The 15,652-nt window shown below is 40.5% G+C and overlaps 1 long non-coding RNA gene across 1 annotated transcript; it reads left to right on the top strand.

The window, feature by feature from the left end:
* The first annotated feature begins 2 nt into the window (after nt 1–2).
* Nucleotides 3–8,065, top strand: LOC134738063 (uncharacterized). The gene is made up of 3 exons (XR_010123586.1): nt 3–70; nt 4,459–4,549; nt 5,681–8,065. It is a non-coding gene; the product is annotated as an uncharacterized LOC134738063 (long non-coding RNA).
* The last annotated feature ends 7,587 nt before the right edge of the window (nt 8,066–15,652 follow it).

The following is a 15,652-nucleotide window of genomic DNA, read 5'->3' as shown; positions in this document are numbered from 1 at the left end:
ATGGGTTTGAAGAGCTGATCCAGTGGACGAAAGAGGGGAAACTGGGAGTTCCCAATTAACAATGAAGCAGGTAAGTGTTAATTTCAGGGGTTTATAAAATTCATTGATTGAGATTATTTCTGCCAGATATTCACTTTTAGAGTGTAGATACTTAGATGAATTTCAAAACACTGTGTAGATATCTTCACGGTGTCCTAAAGACAGTAAGTTGCAGCAGAATGCATGCAATATAATAGAATTTTATAAAATTCAAAAACCAAATTTTGAATATACTTTCTTAGCTCTAAAGGTGATAAAACTATAAAGAAAATGATTGACATTTCAGGAAGGCAGGGTAATTGAGTAGGGACATCCAGGGGCTTTGACAGTACTATCATTCTGTTCCTCAAGTTGGACAGCAGGTTCACAGGTGGTCATTTCATCATGCTTTTATGTTATTATATGTTGTATATATTATATTATGCTATATGTTAGCTATATTATAATTATACATTATATTTTGTTTGTAACAGTGTTTCATAATATTTTAAGGAATGAATGGAAATGGGCACATAACGAAGATATGCAGTGCCTAGCCATCAGTAGAGTCCCAGCATTATCAGATTCCAAGATAATTCCTATACAAAAACAAGCAAACAAAGGGCATGTTATCTAGAATGCAAAGACCATCCATATTCTAATAAACTGAGACAGTCAAATAGGGAATCCTTTTAAGGATGGCATTTTTTATATGCTTGGAAGTGTTTTGAAGCAGAAATTGATTTTGAATAAATCTACTTCTCCTTACTAATAGGAACGTATAAGCTTGCTTTTAATGTCACTATTATCCCTGCCAAGAAATTAAAAATCCTGGAGGTAGTATTGCTTATGAACTCACTTACTTATTAATGACAGGTGCATTTACCCTCTTAAGGGATGACCATGGGTATTTTAAAAGATAAGAAATTTGCTGAGAATTCCTTAAACTTTTCTAATTTTCACTAGCCAGTGAGGACATTGTCCCTTTTTTGCAGGTAGCTTTGAAAGATGATGATACCTCCACAGCTGAGACCATGTTGTTAAAACATCCTTCATTTAACCATTTACACATTTGGTTCTAAAGTTCTTGGTTCTAAAGAATGTATTATCTTAAGATTCTTGTCTTATTACTATTCTTAAAATTGCTCTAAAACTTGCTGAGGTAATCAGCTTTAAATTCTGTAAATACAGATAACAAAACCCTCTTAATCCTAAAGGTGCTTTTAAAGTTCATGCATTTATACATGTATGCAAATTGGCTATTAAACTGGGAAGATTTTATTCTAAGTAACCAAATCTTAAGGAGCTAAAGCAAACCTGTTTTATAAAATATGTTAATTCCAGGACTAAGCAATTTCTGAAAACAGACTGATTTACTGTGCTGCTTAATATTTCCTCAAACTAGAATATAAGCGACGGTGGCAGAGGGAGGAAGTAACTCATACTAGGAGGAACAAACAGCTGCTGGAATATGCTTGTGGTTTAGAGCTTCTTTTAAAAATCCTGTCAGCTGCAAAGGAAAGGAAGGACTAATATTTTCCACGATGTCGGTAACATCTTTATGAAGATGCTCCTTTTGAATGTGGTACAGAAAGTTGGAAAACACTTAGGCATAGTATCTGGCATAGTGCCCCTTAGGGAGCACTTCAGATACAGACGGTCCAGGGCTTAGGAAGGTTTGACTCAGAATTTTTTGACTTTATGATGGTTCCATAGACGACGCACATTCAGTAGAAACCGAACTTTGAGTCCCCATACACCTATCCTGTTTTTCACGTTTGCAACATTGTTTCCATAAATTACATGAGCTATTCAACCCTTTATAATAAAACAGGATTTGTGTTAGATGATTTTGCCCAAATGTAGGTTAATGTAAGTGTTCTGAGTACGTTTCTAAGCTCTGATGCTCAGTAGGTTAGGTGTATTAAAGACATTTTGACTTACGATATTTTCCCCTCCCAATAAACCCATTGTAAGTGAAGAAGCACCTGTAGAGGTCTGCCTTTACCAATTTCAGCTGTGACAAATTTAATGTTCCTGTATTGCTTTTAAATCGGAGAGCAGCAGCAGGTCTGAAACAAATACTGCAGTTAGCTTTGTGTTCTTCACTATTTATTGAACAGTTCAGAGGGCAGGGAAGCAAAGAGAAGCGCTCTGAGTGTGTCTTTGCTTGCCAGCTCCTGAATTGTTAACAGTTCTATAGTGGCCTTCCTGTATTTTTCTCTCGTTTTTTCTGTTCTCTTCTCTCTCTTTTTGACTCTGTCTCAAAAAAAAAATCAAGTAAAAATATCCCTTGGGAATATGTAATGTTCGTATATGGAAACCCTCATGCCTTTCTTGCTACCTGTAGGGTAAACTCCAAAATCCTTAGCTTAGCATTCAGATTCCTCCATCAAACTGGGTTCCTAGGCCAGCTATTTCAGAGTTAATGTTACTCTTTTTTTTGGGATAGTGTCTTGCTCTGTCACCCAGTCTGGAGTGCAGTGGCACAATCATGGCTCACTGCAACTACCACCTCCCAGGGCCCAAGCGGTCCTCTCACCTCACCCTCCCGAGTTGCTGGGACCACAGGCCTGCACCATGCCTGGCTAATTGGTTTATGTATTTTTTGTAGGTTTTTGCCATGTTGCCCAGTCTGGTCTCCAACTCCTGGGCTCAAGGGATCCACCCCTTCTTGGCCTCCCAAAGTTCTGGGATTACAGGTGTGAGCCATTGCACCCAGCTGATGTAAATTCCTTGGTTCCACCCCACCACCATGTCTGATTAATTTTTGTATTTTTAGTAGAGACAGAGTTTCACCATGTTGGCCAGGCTAGTCTTGAACTCCTGACCTCAGGTGATCCACCTGCCTCGGCCTCCCACAATGCTGGGATTATAGGCGTGAGCCACTGCGCCCAGCCCAGAAAACATTAGTTTTTAAGAGGCAACAGAATGGTAAGCTGAAAGTCCTGGTTGTTATTGTCAGGGGCCACAGAGGGATCGAGTCAGATAGGAATCAGTTGGATTTGATAAGGGGTTACTAGTGGCTTTGAGAAGATTAAGACTAGAGAGGCAAATATTTTTATATTTTGTGGCAGAGGAGATGCAGTCAAAGTAGAGATTGGGGAAAAGGTTGAAAAAAGTCTGCAAGGAGAAAAATCATCCATTGACTGCTTACTGCATGCCAGGTAGAGATCTAAGTAAGCCCCAAACCATGGAGTGATCTTCACTTTCTCTTATCCCACATGTTCACCCATTAGCAAGTCTTGCTGGTTCTAATATATTCCAGCTCATCGTATTTCTCTTCATCACCTCTGTGGCTAACAGCCTTTTCTAGCCTAGATTTAATGTAGTCGTTTCCTAAGAAGTCTGTGTTTCCAGTGCTGATTTGTTATAATGTATTCACCGTACAGCATCCAGAATGACATTTTTAAAAAGTAAATTGCACCATGTCTGTCTCCTACTAACAATGAACTTTCCATGGCTTTCCATCACACCTAAGGTCCAAATTCCTTGTAACAGCCTGCAACGTACAAAGTGAGGTCCTTGAAGTAACATCTTACAGCTTCTTTGCTCTCTTAGTTTGAGCCATACTTTCTGTTGATTGACTGTAACCCCATGTGAGTTGAGGGGCATCTGTATTCATTGCTTTGTGAGAATTAAACTAGGTTAAAGCTAAGTCAGTGACACATGCGGTTACTGAAATAATTTTACCATTTAAGAAAACTACCAGATCCCTAGAGTTTGTAGGCAGTTGGCAGAAAATAAAAGTGTTCCTGTACTTGCCCTTGATCTCCCTAATTGTGTAATCTCTTACCTCATTATTTTTCCAGCTACCACACCTATATGTTGTGACTGCACAGGGTAAAAAAGTCTTAATCTCTCTAATGTTAACTCTTGATCAGTTGCTATAGCCATCTATGAGATTGTATCTGGGCTTTGAACAGAATGTTTAATTGCATTTTATTAGAGTTGTGTGCTATTGATAGAGGATAAGAGAGGGCCAGGTAAGCTTGATGGTGTATGTATTGATTGTCTTAAGCTCCCTGAGCTCTAGATTTAACTTTTAGTCTTTTTTTATTGGACAGCTTCACATTTTCTAGGAATCTCAAATTCTATATGGAGTTTGAATCTTCTCCAAATTAGAAGGAGAAAATCTGTAATGGTCAATGTATATCAGTTAAACTCTTCAGAATATATGAGCTGATAATAATGACCATTTATTGAGTTCTATAGGCCAGGAACTTTTCAGTACAGAGATACTATGTTAGATTGTCTACTTTTGGGAGGAGGGGCAGAAGGGGAGATTTTCTTATGAGGAAAAACTCCAAGATTACATCCCTGTTATCTTTCCTCCAAATAGTTTCTGATAATAAGTTATTTGATTAAAAATTATGTTTAATTAGAATTTGATGGCTTTTTACAAACTTTTACTGACACTCAACATGTTTGTTTTTGTAGGAGCTGACTAAGGCTTTGGAACAGAAACCAGATGATGCACAGTATTATTGTCAAAGAGCTTATTGTCACATTCTTCTTGGGAGTTACTGTGGTAATTTTTCTTCCGAAGTATATTGTCCCTTTTTAATAAGTTACTTATACATTTTACCCATGACAAATTAGTCAAATAAAACAAAGGTTGTCTTTGAGGATTTTTAAATTGGTCTTTCATACAAGGTAAAGTATCTCAAGTGTGACAGACATGTTGAGCAACACCTATTTAAAATTTATGGATGTCTCATTTTCCTTCAGTGGGTGGAGAATGTATATAGATTTCATTCATAGTTATTGGGTAGGCTGATAAAGAATAGTATCATATTTACTATTGACAGAATATTAACATATCATATTCTGTCAATATTACTATTGACGGAATATTGACATATCATATTTACTATTGACAGAATATTAAAATGAAATGCTCTTCTTTGTATTTTTTATAAAAATGAATGTGGCCAGGCATGGTGGCTCATGCCTGTAATCCCAGCACTTTGGGAGACCAAAGCTAGAGGATCACATGAGCCCAAGAGTTCGAGTTCAGCCTGGACAACTTAGCAAGACCCTATCTATATTAAAAAATAATGTATTTCTGTATTGTGTAACTTTAAAAAGTTATTCTGATGAAGAATCTGGATAGGGAAAAACTGAATATCTTTTTTTTTTTAGACGGAGTTTCGCTCTTGTTGCCTAGGCTGGAGTGTAGTGGCTTGATCTCAGCTCACTGCAGCCTTCACCTCCCAGGTTCAAGAGATTCTCCTGCCTCAGCCTCCCAGGTAGCTGGGACCACAGGCACATGCCACCATGCCTGGCTAATTTTGTATTTTTAGCAGAGACGGGGTTTCACCATGTTGGCCAGGCTGGTCTCACACTCCTGACCACAGGTGATCCACCCTCTTCGGCCTCTCAAAATGCTGCGATTACAGGCGTGAGCCACTGCACCCGGCCAAATTACATAGATTCTGCTAATGAGAAAAGGAGATGAATTTTGTGACACAGCTTTATTCATTGACTGAAGAGCTTTAAGAATGAAGCTAAATGTTAAGCCAAAAGGAAGGTATAAGAGTATTACTTATTTGAATTCTGTCTTGGATTAGCTTTTCCTAATTTAAAACCATTTGGTGTTTCTACCAGCTCGAAAACTTAGAAATCTAAAACTGATTCATATTCTTTTTGTATTTACTAGGATCTGTAAATAACTGACGAAAAACCCATCTGTTTCTACGTAGTTGCTGTTGCCGACACAAAGAAGTCTTGCGAACTCAATCCAAATAATTCCACTGCTATGCTGAGAAAAGGGTATTCAATAGCTACTCTTTTTGTTGAGCTTGGACTGTAAATAGTAGATGTTTAATTTGTTGAATGAGTTCATTGTAAGCTTTATAAGTAGTAAAATTCTATATTTATACATTTTATAGCAGAGATATGATTCAATTTTAAATACAAAGGTATAGTTCTATTATTTTGTTAGCCATAGTATGTGATAGGACATCTGTACTTAACATATTTTAAAATAGTGATGATTGAAATAACTGCAAGGTATAGATGAAACTGAAGGATTTCACATTCCTTTTTTGTTTATCATTTGGAATTTACTGTATTTAACTGACTAGAGAACATCTTATTCTTCAACCAAGCTGAATAGGCCGCATTTAATGCTATGAAAGCTCTATATCTGTGTGCTTTGTATCCCATCTTGTTTCTAAGTGTAACTTTATTCTTTAAGTAAGAAACTTCTTTAATTCCTTTGTATAATTATATTTTGGAATAAGCAAGTATGTACAATTAAAGTGAAATTCCTTCTGAAGCAAGTTCTAAAATTGAATTTTACTGGAAATTGTACTAGATGTTAACAGTATTTTTAGAAAGTCTCTTGGCTTACTAACATATACTTAAATTTTTTCTTTCAACAATAGAAAATACTAAGATGTTTTTATTTAGAACTGCCTAAATGCCTTTCTTTTTTTTCTTTTTTTGGGGGCTGGTGGCACGGAGCCTTGCTCTGTCACCCATCCTTGAGTGCAATGGCACCATCTTAGTTCACTGCAGCCTTGAATTCCAGGGCTCAAGCCATCCTTCTGCCTCTGCCTCCTGAGTAGGTGGGACTACAGGCATGTGCCACCATACTGAGCTAATTTGTTAAACACTTTTTTTGTAGAGATGAGGTCTTGCTACATTGCCCAGACTGCTCTCTGAACTCCCGGCCTCAAGTGATCCTACTGCCTTGGCCTCCCAAAGTACTGGCATAACAGACATGAGCCACTGCACCTGACTCCTAAGTTCTTTTCTTGAATAATATCTTTCTTTTCTTTTTTTTATTTTTTTGAGGTGGAGTCTCACCCTGTTGCCCAGGCTGGAGTGCAATGGCGTGATCTCGGCTCACTGCAACTTCCACCTCCTGGGTTCAAGTGATTCTCCTGCCTCAGCCTCCTGAGTAGCTAGGATTACAGGCGTGCACTACCACGCCTGGCTAATTTTTTGTATCTTTAGTAGAGATGGGGTTTCACCATGTTGGCCAGGCTTGTCTCGAACTCTTGACCTCGTGATCCACCCGCCTTGGCCTCCCAAAGTGTTGGGATTACAGGCGTGAGCCACCGCGCCTGGCCAAGTAATATCTTAATATCATGCCATTGACATTTATCCTCTAATTATTTCAGAGGTGGCCTTCAGAAGAAGGCCTCTTTGGTAAAATTGCTATTGAGGATATTTCACTGAAAAACAAATTTATCTTTAAATCCAGGAAAAATTTAAACTTTTAGGCTTCTATTTTTATCAGACAGGGTAAAAAATTTATAACTCAGAATATTACCTTTTCCCCTCTTTGTGTGATGGATTGCTTGGTTTTAGTTACTGATTATTTAAAGTAATAAGTTATTCAAATCTAGGATTTTGATACAATAGTTCTTCTCTAGAATATAGTGTGTGTGTGAGAGTATATTTAAAATTTTTATTAAGGCCCATGGGGCAGCCCTTGAGGAAACCAGACCTTGGGGATCGCCAGGCAGGATTAGTGGCAGGAATTGAGAGAACAGAGCACCACTGAGCTCATCGGGGACCGTCCCCCAGTCACAAGAGTATCTCAAGGAAGTAGTCTTCTCCCATATCCCCCAAAGATAGCTACCAGAGGGTCAGTCCTCTGAGCCCTTCTCAGTGTAGAAAAGACAAGTGTCAAAGCTTCCCCACTCACCCTGAGTTTGCCTTCTATTACAATATGTCATTTGGCCTCACTGAGGCTGAGCAGAGGATGCTGGACCTCCCAGGATATTTTGGGTCAAATGAAGAGGATGAAACCACAAGTACACTTAGCGTGGAGAAGCTGGTGATCTAGACTTGAGAATCAGCCTGAGCTTTACACAGCTAGGGTCTGCTACTTGTGTTTTGTAGACTTTTGTGTAACTATTTATACCGTAGGACAGAATGTGAGGAGGAAGTAACACACACAGAGGAGGATGTGTGTGTATGCATGTGTTTGAATTCACAAGGAAGAAATTATTTATCTTGAGCTTTTTCCTTTGTTATTCAATTTTTATTGGTTTATTACTAATAATAATAAAATGTAAATAAGAGCAAATGGGGCTTGGTCTGTCATGTGGCTATGAAAGTTAAGATGTGACTTTTGAGTAGGACATGCTCTGAACATTGCATTGGCAGTTTCCAACCTGAAGCAGAAATCTGGAACCTCAACTAAAAAGGGATGGAGCAAAGTTAACTTGGTGTCATAACTCTGAATTGCAATTTATTAAGTTATAAATACATTAAGAATTTGACTCCTACAATGGCAGCATCAAACAGGTTTCATATTTGGCTGATTAAGTTAACTATGACCATTAGACTGCTGAGTTACTTAGAAATGGTGATACCACAGATATTCAAGAAGAACTTTCAGATGAGAGTTGAGTCCAGGTGACTTGACAAAATTATAAGAATTCTGCTTTAAAGAGATAATGTAAGAAGCTGGTGGTTTAGGTAGTGAGTCAAATGAAGACCTATCTGTTCTGAGCAAATAAATAGTAAACATTTTGGAAAGGACAGTATTGTCTTCTGAGGAAATGGGCAGTAGGTACTGACCATGCCACTACCTGGGACCAGGATGCTGATTACGTGTTCCTGGACCAAACTGGCAGCAGAGACCTCAGCGGGGGAACTGGTGCATGTATGTTGTTCTTAAACATAATTTTATTATGTTGTTCAGAAAATGCATTAATTAACTTTAGGTATATATAAAACAGAACAGTTTACAATTTTACAGTTTAAGCTTTTTTTTTTTTTGAGACTGTGTCTCGCTCTGTCGCCAGGCTGGAGTGCAGTGGCACAATCTCAGCTCACTGCAACCTCCACCTGCTGGGTTCAAGAGATTCTTCTGCCTCAGCCTCCCGAGTAGCTGGGACTACAGGCGCACGCCCACCATGCCTGGCTAATTTTTGTATTTTTAGTAGAAATGGGGTTTCACCATATTGGCCAGCATGGTCTCGAGCTCCTGACCTCGTGATCCACCCACCTTGGCCTCCCAAACTGTAGGGATTACAGGTGTTAGTTACAGTGCCCGGCGAAGCTTTTTAAATTAAAAGCATGAGTTAAAGAAGGAAATAGAGGAAATAAGCCTTTGTAGAAATTTAGAATCGCTTTTGTTTGTGTTTCCAGTCTTCTACACTTGACAGACTTTTTTTTTTTTTTTTCCTTTCCCATGCAAGGGAGTCTAGCTCTGTCATCCATGCTGGAGTGTGGTGGCATGATCTTGGCTCACTGCAACCTCTGCCTCCCGGGTTCAAGTGATTCTCCTGCCTCAGCCTCCCAAGTAGCTGGGATTACATGCGCCCACCATCATGCCCTGCTAATTTTTGTATTTTTAGAAGAGACAGGGTTTCACTGTGTTGGCCAGGCTGGTCTCGAAATCCTAACCTTGTGATCTGCCCACCTCGGGATTACAAGCGTGACCCACCGTGCCTGGCCACAGACAAGACATTTGAGGTTCAGGGAGAGTAACAGGATTTGCTAGGACATGCATGGATACATTATTCTAAATATGCTTTTTCCACTCTGCCATCACAAACTTTACAAGTCTTTTTTTTTTTTTTTTGAGACAGGGTCTCACGCTGTCACTCAAGCTGGAGTGCAGTGGCACAATCTTGGCTCATTGTAACCTCTGCCTTCCGGGTTCAAGCAATTCTCGTGCCTCAGCCTCCTGAGTAGCTGGAATTGTAGGCACCCGCTACCACATCTGACTAATTTTTGTATTTTTAGTAGAGATGGAGTTTCGCCATGTTGGCCAGGCTGGTCTTGAACTCCTGACCCCAAGTGATCTGCCTGCCTTGGCCTCCCAAAGTGCTGGGATTACAGGTGTGAGCCACCACGCCCGGCCTACAAATCTTCTCTAATAGCAGAAACATCAGGAGAAAGCTGGCCCTTTTTTTTTTTTTGTAATAAGAAGGTATGAAGAGACACCTCTATTAGCTTTTCCCAATGGAAGGAAGCTTCCTGCTGCTTGATGAAATGTTAGGACTGGTCTTGCAACTTGCTTTGTTTGGCAGTAAAGGCTAAACAAAAGAACCTAAAGGTTTTATTCCTTTACTAGAAGTCTGTCATTAGTTATCATATGGGCAGTCTGCAATCTCATGTACTTCCCTTCAACCCTTGACCCTAATGACTTATCTGTATCCCTAGAGCAGCTGCATTTTCCTTCTTTTTCGTGGTGACCTCTCTAACTGCCACACGCACCCTGCCTTTTAGATTATGTTTTCTGTCTTCTTTTTAGAGTTTATCAGGATGTCAGCCTGCAGGTGATGTTTCAGGGACCACTGGAGAGAGTGGAATTAGATGGGAAAAACATCACAAATATAAATACTACAATTTAAAATTTTTCTCTCATATTTGTTGCATTGCCACTTCATTTGTGTCATTTTAATTGAAAATCTAAATATACCTCCTTTTGGCAATGTTTTAATATTAATTACCTTTTAGGAATAGGAGGGGTAGATTACTCAGAGCTCTCTGACAGCTGGTATTTGCTGATGCCAGGAAGAGGAAACCAGACTTTTTAATCTTCATTTTCTTTGTTTATCATACTAGAAAGCTTTGTTCTCTTTCCAAGTTCACAGGCCTGCATGCCAACCTTTGAGGACAAAGGGTACATGCTTGCTTGTTTTTGATTTCACAATGATGTACCCTACAGTGTCAGACCAAAACAGATATGGGAAAGGTGGAAAGTAGAGGAAAACACTATGAACAGAAAGATTTTCTGTTAAATTGTGTTCTTCTCTATTATAATCACACATCTAAATTAATATCTCAGTGAGCCAACACCAGCATCTAACATTTTCTCTTATCTACCTAGCCCACTTTTCTGGAGCTCTAAGAATAAAATCTCTGGGCTGGGCGTGGTGGCTCACGCCTGTAATCCTGGCACTTTGGGAGGCCGAGGCAGGCGGATCACGGGAGGTCAGGAGTTCGAGACCAGCCTGGCCAACATGGTGAAACCCGGCCTCTACTAAGAATACAAAAACCAGCCAGGCTTGGTGGCTGGTGCCTGTAATCCCAGTTACTTCGGAGGTTGAGGCAGGAGAATTGCTTGAACCTGGGAGGCGGAGGTTGCAGTGAGCCAAGATTGTGCTACTGCACTCCAGCCTGGGTGACAGAGCAAGACTGTCTCAAAAAATAAGTTAAAAAAATAAAATCTCTGTATTTCAAAGTTAAGCTAATTTGGTCTCTGCCTCTGAGAAAAAGGAAGATGGCTCAAGCGTTGTCTTTGGTGGATATGTGGGAAACTTCATTAGAAATAATCTAATCTTCACCATTGTGTTCTTAGGTCCTAGCCCTTGTGGCTGCCATAGAGTAGGAGCTCAATAAAATTTGTTCAATAAATGACCAGCCATTCAAAAGCTTTCCAGAAACAGGGGAACACAAACTTCTACAAGAAACAAAAGGCATGCTGGCATTAGATTGAGCATCAGCTGCACTAAAAATGGTGGAATAATAGCTTGAAAGTTCAGGGGGAAAATGATTTTCAACTTGAGACGCCTCTACCCAGTCAAATTACTTGCGAGGGCAATATACTTGCGAGGGCAATATAAAGACATTGTTACACATGCAAAGACTCAGAAAGCTTACCTGCCAGGCACCTTTTCTTGAGGAGTTATTAGAGCATGTACTCCATCAGTAAAAGAGCAGAGTATCCTGAGGAAGCCGTGGGATTCAGGCAGCTGCAGATGTGACCCAGAATGTCAGTTTTGTGGGTGACTAAGCCACCAGTTCATATTTGAGCAAGAGTGGGGGATCCAGGAAACAAAGGTATTTCATGGAACATACAGTTGGAAGAACTTGAAGATATACTTAAGGCAAAGAAAATGAAAATAAGAAAAGCACCTAGAAATTATATTTCCTAAAAGACTCTACAAGAAAATCATAATACAAATATGAATTAAACTGAGTCATCAATGGGCTTTCAAAAAAATATTCCAGGAAAATAGAATGGGTAAGATGGCACAGATTTCTTTCAACAACAAAAAAGTACTAGGCAAAGCAACAACAACAAAGTAACCATGATTTTGAGAAACTGAGCAGCACAGGGTTGAGACATTGTGATTACACAGAGGAAAATCAGGCCCAGCATACTACTTAGCTCTGCTGTGGACCAACATTTTCATAATGTTAATGCTGCTTATTTGTTATTGTCTATTAGAACCAACTTATAGAAGACTTAGGCCGGGCGTGGTGGCTTACGCCTGTAATCCCAGCACTTTGGGAGGCTGAGGCAGGCGGAGATCGAGACCATCCTGGCCAACATGGTGAAACCCCGTCTCTATTAAAAATACAAAAATTATCTGGGCGTGGTGGTGCGCGCCTGCAGTCCCAGCTATGTGGGAGGCTGAGGCAGGAGAATCGCTTGCACCCCGGAGGCAGAGGTTGCAGTGAGCCAAGATGGCGCCACTGCACTCCAGCCTGGCGACAGAGCGAGACTCCATCTCACAAAAAAAGAAGACTTAGTTACAGAAGGGAATATAAATGTTATCAGTCATGGATATCTAAGAGAGTACAGCTTTGAAAAGTTTGGAGGTACAGAGGTTCAAGGCTGCAATGAGCTATGATTGCACCAGAGGTACTCCAGCCTGGGCAACAGAGGGAGGCCTCATTTCTAAAAAAGAAATTTGGAGGTAGAAGCAGAGGTGGGGAGTTCAAGGGAAGTAAGAGTTCTTCCTATCATGAAATGGAGAACCAAGAGGCGCTGTCTGTATTTAATAGAACTAAAAACAAAAGTTTAAGGATATCAAAGTTACTAGAGTGAACAATAGGACTAAAAATGGTGATGTTAACTGTCATGTGCACCTTAGGGGTGTGAATTAAGCTGACTTTTTATCAGTCCTTGCACGAGTCAATAATGTCACAAAATAGCAGCTTATTCATACAGTTGAAGATCATCAGGAGAATTTAAAACCACAAAGGTCAAAGTGGTTGCCCTTTGGAAGTGGGACTGAGGCTGGGGAGATAAAAAGCAAGGAACAATTGCTTTTTGTTCTAGGTCTTCCTCTACTCAACTTTTTTTTTTCCCTTTGACAAAACAAAAACCAAACATAACAATCCTGGTGAGGGTCAGAGATCATCTATTTTAATGCCTGGAAATATATTCGGTGAGTCATCTTGTGGCTCTTAAACCAAAGTTAAAAAGTGTAAGAAAGTCTATGTAACTGTAGACTACAAAGCAGTTAATACAGAATGAAAACTCCCAGTCATCTCAGGAGAAGTGGTGTTTTATTATTTCTGGTTGCTGCCAGAAATATTTCGATATATCCAGAAGCTCTCCTGGCTGGGTATCCACAGCTTGGCAACAGCTGCATAAAAAGGGGGCCAGACCTCTCACCATCCCCTCTCCCTCACCCTCACCAGTCTATTCTTACTGAGTTACGGGTTGAATTGCATCCCCCACAAAATATACGCTGGGGTCCTAATGTGCAGTACCTCAGAATGTGATCTTATTTGGAAATAGGGTTGTTGCAGATGTAATTAGTTAAGATGAGGCCACACTGGGGTAGGGTGGTCCCTCAATCTGATATGACTGGCGTCCTTATACAAGGGGAAATTTAGACTCAGAGACAGCACACATAAAGGAAAGACAATGTGAGGGAGAAGAAGGCCATCTACAAGTCAAGTACAGAAGCCTGGAACAGATCTTTTCCTTCTAGCCCTCAGAAGAAACCAACACTGTCAACACCTTTATTTTGGACCTCTAGCCTCCAGAAGTATGAGATAATAAATTTGATTAAACCATTCATTCAGCTTGTGGGACTTTGTTACAGCAGCCCTGGCAAACTAATACACTGATGGAACAAGGAAAAGAGTCCCTTTCATGACTGCCAACATTGGGTGGGAAAGAAAAGCATTAAGCACCTTTGTCATCTTCTCCCCTGAAGCTGTCAAAAATTTAATCTGATAGAAATCTGTCTTTTGCTCAGTTCTCAAGAACAGCATTCTGAGTACAGGCATGGGTAGTACTGTTTTTTTGTTTTTGTTTTAGACGGAGTTTCGCTCTGTCCCCAGGCTGGAGTGCAGTGGCACGATCTTGGTTCACTGCAACATCCGCCTCCCAGGTTCAAATGCTTCTCATGCCTCAGCCTCCCGAGTAGTTGGGGTTACAGGCGCCAGCCACCGCGCCCAGCTAATTTTTGTATTTTTAGTAGAGACAGGGTTTCACCATGTAGGCCAGGCTGGTCACGAACTCCTGACGTCAGGTGATCCGCCTACCTCGCCTCCCAAAGTGCTGGGATTACAGGCCTGAGCCACCGTACCTGGCCTTGTTTGTTTTTAATTGAAACTAGTCTTTGTATAGAGTACAAAGAAAGCAGTGCAGATGTTGTAAATGTTGATTTGTAGCATTTCCCTTCTCATCACCACACTACAGAATAGTTGTACATTAACTTTGACATTGTGGAAGGAAGGCAATTGGAGCTGGCCAGATCAAAGCCATTTTGTTCCCAAATGCCATTTTACAACTGCCTGACTGCAGAAGGTACTTGCTGGTGTTGCAGACAAAATTGCTGCCATTATGAAAAGGACTTTATGCTGAGGACTGAACTTTTCTCAAACCCCTGAATCAAGGACTTTTGCCTAGAAACCAATGAACTGTCATGATAACGCATTATCTTCAATCAAAATAGTGGGTTACGAAGGTTATGGATGAACTAGTGAGAACTGACTTCTTATTTCCTTTAAAAACCCTACCCAAAAATAGCTGGTCAGGACACAATTTAAATGCTTCCGGAATCTGTGTTCCTTGAACTGCAGTTCTCAGACTGCCAATAAACTTCTTTACTTGGATTTCGGTGTCTCTGACTCTGGTTGACACATGTTATAATGAACATGTTCAGCGCTTACAAGTAAAGTGTAACCAGATATTGTTCACAATAATCCTATGAGGTAGGTTCTATACTTTTATACAGAGGGATTCAGTTACTCTGCTGTATTAGTTTCCTAAGACTTCTGTAACAAACTGTGACAACCTAAGTGGCTAAAACGACACGAATTTATTACCTTACAGTTCTGAAGTTCAGAAATACAGCTCACTGGGTTAAAATCAAGGCGTCAGCGTGCATGGTGGTGCTTTCCTGTAGTCCCAGCCACTCAGGAGGCTGAGGTGGGCGGATCGCTTGAGCCCAGGAGCTCAAAACCAGTCCCGGCAACATAACAAGACCGTGTTTCAAAAAACAAAAAACAAAAAAACAATCAAGGTGTCAGCTGGACTGTTACTTCTGGAAGCTCTGGAGAACAATTTTGTTTTTTTCCTCCTTTTCTAGCTTCTCCTCCTTTTCCACCTCCTCCTTTTTTTTTTTTTTTTTTTTTTTTTGGAGACAGGTTCTTGCTCTGTCACCAAAGCTGGACTGCAGTGGTGGGATCATGAGCCCTCTCCAGCTCTAGTGATCCTCCTGCCCCAGTCCCCCGAGCAGCTGGGACCACAATGCCCGTCGCTACGTCTAGCTAATTTTTCGTCGAGACGAGGGTCTCACTATGTTGCCCAGGCTGATCTCGAACTCCTGGGCTAGAGTGTTCCTCTCCTGCCTCTGCCTTCCAAAGCACTGGGATTGCAAACATGAGACACTGCCTGCTCCTCTTCCAGCTTCTTGAGGCCAGCTGCATTCCTTGGCTGTTGCCCCTTCCTCCACCTTCAAATAGC

This window comes from Pongo pygmaeus, chromosome 14, assembly GCF_028885625.2.
Source record: "Pongo pygmaeus isolate AG05252 chromosome 14, NHGRI_mPonPyg2-v2.0_pri, whole genome shotgun sequence".
NCBI lineage: Eukaryota > Metazoa > Chordata > Mammalia > Primates > Hominidae > Pongo > Pongo pygmaeus.
The sequence above is the reverse complement of the archived record's forward strand: the minus strand, read 5'-3'. Positions and strand labels throughout refer to the sequence as shown.